Raw genomic sequence first — 8,960 nt, 5'->3', positions numbered from 1 at the left:
AAATTGCTGAATCATGAGCAAATAAATGGTGATTGATATTATAAGCCACTTCGTTTTGGGGTGATTTGCTATATAACAATAGCCCACTTACTCTCTGAAATGATAATTGTTCGTAGATGTTTATTGATAATCTACAGAGTAACTTATGCTCTGCCTCGCCGGACCCCAGTTCTTCAATTAGGACAGAGCTCCAGGACCATGTCTACTGTGCTCCTTGTGGGACCCCTGGTACTCAGCACAGGGCCTGGCTCCCAGTATGACACAATCTGTTGAAAGAAAAAAAGAATGAATGGATGAATGAGAAAAGTCATAAAAGTTTGTATCAGTTAAGCCTAAAAGCCCAGGGTCCTCCTCCCAGTCCTCACCCTGCCCCACACCCAGGACCAGTCCTGTGCCACGTTCTGTCTCTGACTCATCATCTGTGATCCTCAGCAAGGATTCAGCCCATGTTTCTGGAGACTATGTCCTTAATTCTAAGGAAGCATGCTTGAGACTAAACAAATCTCCAGCTGATCAACCAGGGATCTGATTCCTGTGGAGACTTTTTTTTTTGCCTTCTGGCAAAAGCTCCGGTCAGAGTGAAGGGGAGATGTCTTGGGTCCCTCATGGAGACACTCGAGCCATCTGAGAGGAGCATCAGCTCAGACAAAGCTGCCCGGGACTCAGTGAGGCCTCTGGTCGCTCCTGGAGCCGTTCAGTGCTGCAGTTACCAGGCGGCCCCGGGGCCAGGCATCGTGCTGCTCTGTGATTGCCAGAGAAGGTGAGTCTAATGGGCCTGACCAGAGCACACGAGGTGTCACGGTACCCCCGGGCTCCTGTGGCTTTATTTCAGTGGGTCTGAAAAAGAAAACTATAGGACCTCAGACCCAGAAAGCCAAGATCCATTTTCTTCTGAGCCTCATTTTCCTGTGTTCAGACAGAACAGCAGCAAAGGGCACCCTTCTTAGCGTCCTGGGGCCTTGGGCCTGCTAACAGTGGCGGAATGAGCAGCCATCTGGCCTGGCACTAGCAAACAGGCTCCGCGTCTCGGCTTGTTTGTGCCAACTCGGGTACCTTTCATCTTCCCCCTGGCTGTTGCCTGAGGGCCCACATTCCCTCTCTGCAGCCAGCTTCCTAAGACCGGCAGTTCCCTGCCTGGGGAGAGAACGGGTGGAGGAGAGGTGGCTCTCTCTGAGGTCAGGTCACAGCAAAGACCAAAGGGAAGACGGGGGCCTTGGCATGCTGAGCCAGGACAAGGCACCCATCAAGAACAAGCTCCCAGCACTGCCTCCTGAGGCCAGGAGGACAGAGAGCAGGCCCAGTGGGCCCCTGTGGGGGCATTGCTGAGGGTCCTGACAGAAGCCTGCCTTCTCTGATGAACGGAGTAGACAACCCAGCAATGCTGGGAAACGTGGACGCACCAGACACAGATTCTCTTAAAAAACAAAAAAGAAAAAGGTTCAGTATCCTTCATTAGTATTTCCAAGCATGAACGAAAGAAAAGTGGTGTATTCCCCAGCGTCGAGTTTACAAACATTATCCTGAGCCGTCAACAAGCACAGCCATATGGTCTGGAAGACAGTAAGGCCTTCTTTATTGCTTCCAAGTTGAGCTGAGAAAATTGTGAAAGTTTCAAAATTTTTTGCAGTTTTGAAAAGTGAAAAGGAGCCTTCTATTTATTCCCAGGCTCCAGAAATTACTGGGACTGGGTGGAGATCCTGGCTGCCACCATCCAGCTGGTGACGCAGGACACGTTCCTTAACCTCTCACTTGTAGGTCCCTTTCCTAGTAAATGCAGACAATTGTGTGGACTGTGTGCAGCCTGCACAGAGACTCTAATGCTCCACTCACTGTACACTGCTCCTCTGTCAGCCTCAGGGTGATCCAGGACTCGGGACAGAGACTGGTCATATTTAGGGAATACCCTCCAGGAGGCTTGAAACTCTACCTTTGTGGTTGGCAATTTTTTGTACTGGGGATTAAACCCGGGGTTGCTTCACCGCTGAGCCACATTTTATTTAGAGACAGGGTCTCGCTGAGTTGCTCAGGGCCTTGATAAGTTGCTGAGGCTGGATTCGAACTCTCAATCCTCCTGCCTCAGGCTCCAGTCACTGGGATTACTGACGTGTGCCATGGTGCCTGGCTACTGTGCACTTTTTTTTTAATATATATTTTTTAGTTGTAGGTGGACACAATACCTTTATTTTTTTTTTTTTTTGTGGTGCTGAGGATTGAACTCAGGGCCTCACGCATGCTAGCTGAGTGCACTACCACTGAGCCACAACCCCAGCCCTGCACTTTTTACTCAAGAGGATCAAACAACGTGAGAGATTTTCCTGATGCCACGCTTGCGGGGAGGAGCTACAGGGCATGACATGGAGAACAGGTGAGTTCCAATTTCCAGTCCACGGGACAGCGTCTCTGCTGGGGCAGATCTACCAAGGAAGAGGAGGGCAGAAGGTGTTCATTGAAGGATACCATTGAATCCTCAAAGTCACTCCCCCCTGAGTAAGTGGAAGTGGGCACATTACTAATTTCTTTTCTCATTGCTGCCAGGACCCCTTGCTGGATAGGCAAGAGTTCCACACTGTGCTACACCCCCAATTCCAATAGCACTTTAAAAAAAGTGAGCAGGGGTCAGGGCGAGGTAAGATGTCTTGCTAGTTGCCCAGGCTGACCTTAAACTTGCAATCTTCCTGCCTCAGCCTCCTAAGTAGCTGGGATTATAGGCGGGCAGTGCTGCACACAGTTTAATATTGTTATTAACTTCAAATTTTGATTAAATAAATTCTGGTATGACCATGCTCTACAGATATATTTCAGAAAATATTTCTCTTTCTCCTGAAGAGAGGGTGTTCAGACTACCTCTTGCTTCTCCTTTTAAAAATAGAACTAATGATTTTTAGTGGACAGTTGCCAGAATAGAAACTACATCTCCCTAATGCTTTTGCAACCAGGTATAGATATAAACTAACTTCTAGCCAGGAGCATGAACCGATGGTTCTTAAATCTCCTAAGTACAACTCTTTGAAACCCACTATCTTTCAAAAACATCATAATGATCTTACAATCACGACTTCAAACAGTCTTAATGAAACCCACAGAGAAAGGCACGCTCGGCTTCCCAGTGGCCAAGGATGGTGGAGTGTGTGCATTCCCCCTCTGTCCTGCTTCCTGCCAGTTAAGAGGTAAATGTGCTGGGTGCAGTTTGAGCCGCCATTTTGTATGTCAAGGTACCACAAGTTAATATTGGCAGATGGAAGGAGGAAAGAGGATGTTGAAGCCACCATTCAATGCAGATTGCCTCTCCTTGGACATTCACAGGAGAAGGAAATAAGCTTCTCTCCCATATCAGTCCATCTTTCTTTAGGTTTTCTGTCACAGCCAAATCCAGTCCTGCCTGGTTGTGCTGCATCTTCCTATAAAACTATCTCCAACCACCCTGAATGCCTTTCCCCTAAGTGAGTGGTGATCTCTCTTTCTGGTATTTAAAAAATTCTCTCTCTCTCTCTCTCTCTCTCTCTCTCTCTCTCTCTCTGTCTTTCAGAACATGCCTTCATTTCAAGACATCCAACTTTGGAAGCAGTGTATAGATGGTAAACCCAAATGCAGTAATAAAACCCCTTATCCTTATTATATCATAGGAAACTCCTTCAGAAATTTGTGCGGCCTTAAAAGAAAGTAGCTTTGAAGATACTTAAAGGAACGACCTAGTGGATTTGTTTCCTGGCCAGTCTGGGAACAAGAGCCACAGCCCTCAAGCAGGGGGCTTCCTGGTCTTGACAGGCTAACCGAGTGAGAGAACAGCTAGGAAGAACCACCACTGGGTCCCTGACCAGAACCAAATCATCTCAGCCAGGAAGCACAGACGCTGGGCTTTAAAGATCCTCAGCGAATGGTTTGAGGAGTCTCTAGCACCACTGAAATTCCTTCAGAACATTTGACTTCCACCTGGCTTTTACACAACCACTTGCATGAAGCTGGGCTACCCCAGAGAAGGACGAGGACTAGCGGGTCAAGTGATTTCACACATGGGACTACAATTCCCATCTCTCCCCCAGTCTCACCATTTCTGGGGCATTTTGCAAAGCAACTATGTATCTGGGTCCACCAGCAAAAAGCATAAAATACCTGCATTTCCTCCCTGGTTTTGGATTACTGAAAAAAAGTCCTCTCCTTCCCAAAGTTCGCACAAATACCAAGGGTATTTTATTTGACAACAAATTTGAGACTTCCCCTGGCCCCCAAATAAAGGCCACACCGACCTCGCTCCTCGCTCACAGGGATAGGCTGCTGGGCCCTCACCCCAGTGCCCGCCCAGAGTTTTCCTGTAAAGTATTGCCAAGGAGCCGTTTGTCATTTTCCAGAATGCAACCCTGACCAGAAACACCAAGTGGCATTCGCAGAGTAAATTAAATAGAAAACAAAATGCAGGGGCTTAAACCCTCCAGTGCCACAAGGGTCTGTCACTGTCACACTGGCTCTCCTTGGAGTGACCCAAGCACCACAGTGTCCTGCTCACAGTTTGCCACCACCTTTAAATACATCTGTGTGTGTGTGTGTGTGTGTGTGTGTGTGTGAGAGAGAGAGAGAGAGAGAGGGAGAGAGGGGAGCTGGTCTTGTCTGTGAATATGGATTTGGACGAGTACTTGTAAAAGCACTTCTCCAGGAACCATGACAAGTTCTGCCCTGGGCTCAGAGCGACCTTAGAGTTTGATCCTAAGGTCTCTCGTAATCACCGGCCACCGTGCTAAATGACGTGGAGAGTGGAGTTTTTGGAGGTCCCTGAGAAAATGGCAGCAGTGTCCACGGGAGCACACGGGGCTGGAGGAAAGGCCCGGGACCCAGACTGAACCAGGCAGGAACAGGTGGTGGGGCACCGTAATGACACCTTCCGCGTTTACAAAGTCTCCTGAAAAGAGAGCCTCGGTTCTTTCCCCACCTGGAGAGAAAACACTCACCAAAAAAGATTTGAAGCCAGGAAGAGCTGAAGGTAAGAACGAAGGTGTCACGTCAAAGCGGGGGTCGGGGTGCAGGGCAGGGTCATTAGGCACTGCGAACAGCAGCCGGGACGTATTAGTGCAGAGGCCATTCCCAGGCCTGGAAGATCCGGCCCAGAGCCCCCCGCAGTCCCCAGGAGTCCTGTAAGGACAGCTCTGCTTGAGCCACGCTGGCGGAAATCCAGCTCGCCTCCCAGCCCAAGGAGGCCCTCCGGCCCGTCACCTCCTGCTGCTGCCCCACGGCCTGTGCGTCCGGCTCCACCAAAGCCCAGGGCTTCCGCTGCGGCTCCCTGGCACCCTCACCCACTGCCATGATGCCGCCTCGCCTGAAGGATTCTTTTAATGGAGAATAAATACCGTTGGGTAAAGTGAAGCGCAGGGCCGTGCTAAGGGGGAACGTCCACTTACCCCTCTGCCTTTCTGAACGAAGCACGTGGAAACCTACGTGGAATCAGGTAGAGACCTCGAACCCCAGGAGGCCTCCTGTCACGGGTGCGGGCGCCGCTCGGGTTCTGAGTGCAGAGCGGCCCGGATGCGCGGCTACGGCTGCTGCTGCTGGAAATCACGAAAGCGAGGGACCTGGAAGTTACCACTCGCTCTGCCACCGCAAGGCCGCCTCATCGCGCCGTCCGTTTGTGGGGTGAGCTCCGGAGGGCCGCGTTCACCTTTGCGGCTCCGTTACCCGGCGATGTGGAAGGGGCAGCGGGGACAGGGAGCCGAAATTCTGCGTTTTCTGATAGTTATGACTTTAAAGTGAGTTTAAATAGCTACTCTTTTTGGACTTGTCTTTTCTTGTTCTGGTTGAGTCTGTTTTTCATTGAATCTTTGATTCTCAGAACTATTTTGGTAGATTCCTCATTTCTGTGCAGAGAGTGACAATTTACTTCAGCTTAAGATTACTCATTAAGGACCCATTATGGGCGGGAGTGCTGCTCTAGGTACACAGGTGGCTAAACACCATGACTGCTCTCTGAGCCACTAGCATGCAAATAAGCACAGCGCACAGTGGGGCCATGACCAGAGAGGGATCCTGACAGGGCAGGTGAGAAGGGGAGGGATCTGGAATGCGTCAACCTCTCCTACAGTCATTTTAGGGCCTTAGTTTTAGGCCGCATGTTTTAAAAGTCGCCATCCCGTGTTGCAGATGCGCACCCTGAGGCTCCCAGGCCAGGAGGCGGAGGAGCAGGGTCCGAACTCCCCACAGGCAGAATCTGAGTGCAGTCTTGAAGAATATACAGGTTTTACTTTTTAAATTCTGTTTTCTTCCCCTCATTAGAGCAAAACTGTTTTTGGTATTAAAAGTTTTGGAAACAGAGAACTAAGGACAAGTATACACATGCGCAACCCTACCACCCAGACTTGGTCACTCTGGATATTTTGGTGTCTTTTCTTCAAAAATGTGTTTACCGACAAGGTTGCTCATTTTTTAATCTGTTTTTTCCTTACTTCACGACTCCAGTTCTTTTACACGCATGGATTTGTGACTTGCCTGTTTCATTTTGCAGGTCGGGGAGGGGCTGGATCGGAGAGAGTGAGGGTTAAGGTGAGCACCTCAGGAACAGGGCCCTGACCACCCGGCCAGCTGCAGAGCCCCGCGCACAGCGTCCCGGAAGCCACATGGAGGCACGCCATCCAGCACGGAGGTGGCAGCCCGAACATGTCGCACGTCCTCTCCGGGGCGGTGGATGCTGATGGCTCCAGACAGGAGTGCCAAGCTGTGATTGCTCTTTAGGCCACCGTGCAGGGTGAGTGACAGAGAGCCACTGCAGATCCAAGACGGAAGGCAGGGGACTTTGAGAGAAGGCTGGCAGGGGCCGGGGAGAGAAGGAAGAACACAGATGGGCCAAACACAGATATCCTCCTTGAAGCTAACAAACACTGTGAGCGACTCCAAAACCAGGAGACCAGCAAAAAACTTTGCGTTATAAAGAATGAGAAGAAGATTAATTCCTGTTTGGTTTTCAGATTCTCCTTGGGACAGTTTTGGGTAAGGGGAACTTAGGTACTACCCTAAGATAAGCCTGCAACATACTTCATTGAATTCATACCTCTAGTACACAGGGCAAGTACCCACATGGCCACAGCTTCTGTTTCTTTTCCTGCCTCCTGAGGGCAGAGTGGCAGGTGACTGTGACACGTGGAGGTGGCCCTTCATCGCTGGTGGATGTGCAATCCATGAGCTGTGGCCCTGGATCATGTGACTGCGGGAGCTTCCGTCATGTTCAGATCACCCGTGTTGACTGCTCATTCCCATCTCTCTCCTTTGCTAGGTTGAGAATTCCTCGAGGGGAGAGAGGAAACCATGTGGTGTCTTTGTATTCTAAGTACCTGGCACAACAGCAAACAAAGCAAGTTCTCAATAAATGGTTCCTGAATGATTATTTCAACTGCAAGAAACAGTGTCCATATGTGCATGTGTATGTATTTGTGTGTAATAATATACATAACACACAGATGTATATGTGAACAGATATGTATGTATTCATCTATTTATAAGTGGAGAGATGCCTGTGTGTATATAAGTCATTTATTAAGTTGTACCAGTCCTTCGGTCTGGCTATACCACCCCCTTTCCTTATTATGGCCACTATAAAAAAAGGGACCTTGATTACTTACCAGTGCCTTGTTCTCTAAGCAGATGAACTTTGTGTTTCTGAAAGAAATTCCCTACAAATCAGATTTTGCTATAGTAAGTTCAATTCTAAATGTACCTAAGGAATCTATTATTTAATGATTCCTTAATATATACTTTTGCAAAGTGAATGATCATTTCTATAAAGTGAAACATCAGTTTTAAATTTATTGGTTTTCGAGTCCAAGTTTGATAGATCAGGTCTGCTTGAAACTGGGGCATGCCTACCCCACTTCAAACTCTGCTCCTCCTCCCTGGTGGAGGGAGGAATTCCCTTGCTCACTTGTGTGGGGTAGGGAGGCTGGTGGAACAGTGTGGGAGCCAGGTGGGGGTGTTCTTGGGTTCACAGGATATATAATAAGAATCACGGTATTATTTTGATCATATTTAGCACAGACGTTTTATGAAACCATCTCAAATAATCCAACATCTGCCTCATTAAACTTATTAGTAATGCTGAGGCAGGAGGGAAATCTTTTTTTTTTCTTTCTCACATTTTTTAATTGGTGCATTATAGTTGTACATACTGATGGGATTTGTTGTTACATATTCAGACATGCACACAATACACGATATAACAATATAATTTGGCCCATATCACTCCCCAGCACTTCCCTCCTCCCTCCTTACTTCCTGCCTATTGGTCTCTTTCTTCTACTGATCTCCCTTTGATTTTCATGAGATTAGCCCCCATCTCTCTTTTCCTTTTCCTCTCTAGCTTCCACATGAGAGAAAACATACGACCTTTGACCTTCAGAGTTTGGCTTATCTCTCTTCACATAATGGTCTCTAGTTCCACCCCATTTTCTGGCAAATGACATAATTTCATTTTTTTGTGACTGAATGACATGCCTTTGTGAATATGTATCACATTTTCTTTATCCTTCCATCCGTTGATGGACCCCTAGGCTGGTCCCACAGTTTGGCCGTTGTGAAGTGTGCTATATGAACACTACGCATGTGTCACTGCCACGTGATGACTTCAGTTCTCCAGGGTAAACACTGAGCAGTGGCATGGCTGGGTCCTAAGGTGGTTCCATGCCTGGTCTTTTGAGGAGCCTCCGCGCTGACTTCCAAGGGAGAGGGATCTTAGAACGGTGGCGGATGGAGGAAGGCGGCTGCGGGGGCTGAGAGGTGGGTGCTAACTCTGCTTTAATGGCAGCATCTTTGGTTTAGGATTATGACTTCTGTTTTTCTCCAAAGAGGAGGCTTGGGCTGAGCCCTGGGTCCTCTCAGGCCTTCGTAACTGCTTCTGACTTGTGGCTGTCGGTGCAGCTTGTAGAGGTGCGGCATGTGCTGATTTGCCCCTGGGAGACAGACAGCGCCACAGTTCTGAGGCTGCAGCTCTG

This window comes from Sciurus vulgaris (assembly GCF_902686455.1).
Source record: "Sciurus vulgaris genome assembly, chromosome: 4".
Taxonomy (NCBI): Eukaryota; Metazoa; Chordata; class Mammalia; order Rodentia; family Sciuridae; genus Sciurus; species Sciurus vulgaris.
The sequence above is the reverse complement of the archived record's forward strand: the minus strand, read 5'-3'. Positions refer to the sequence as shown.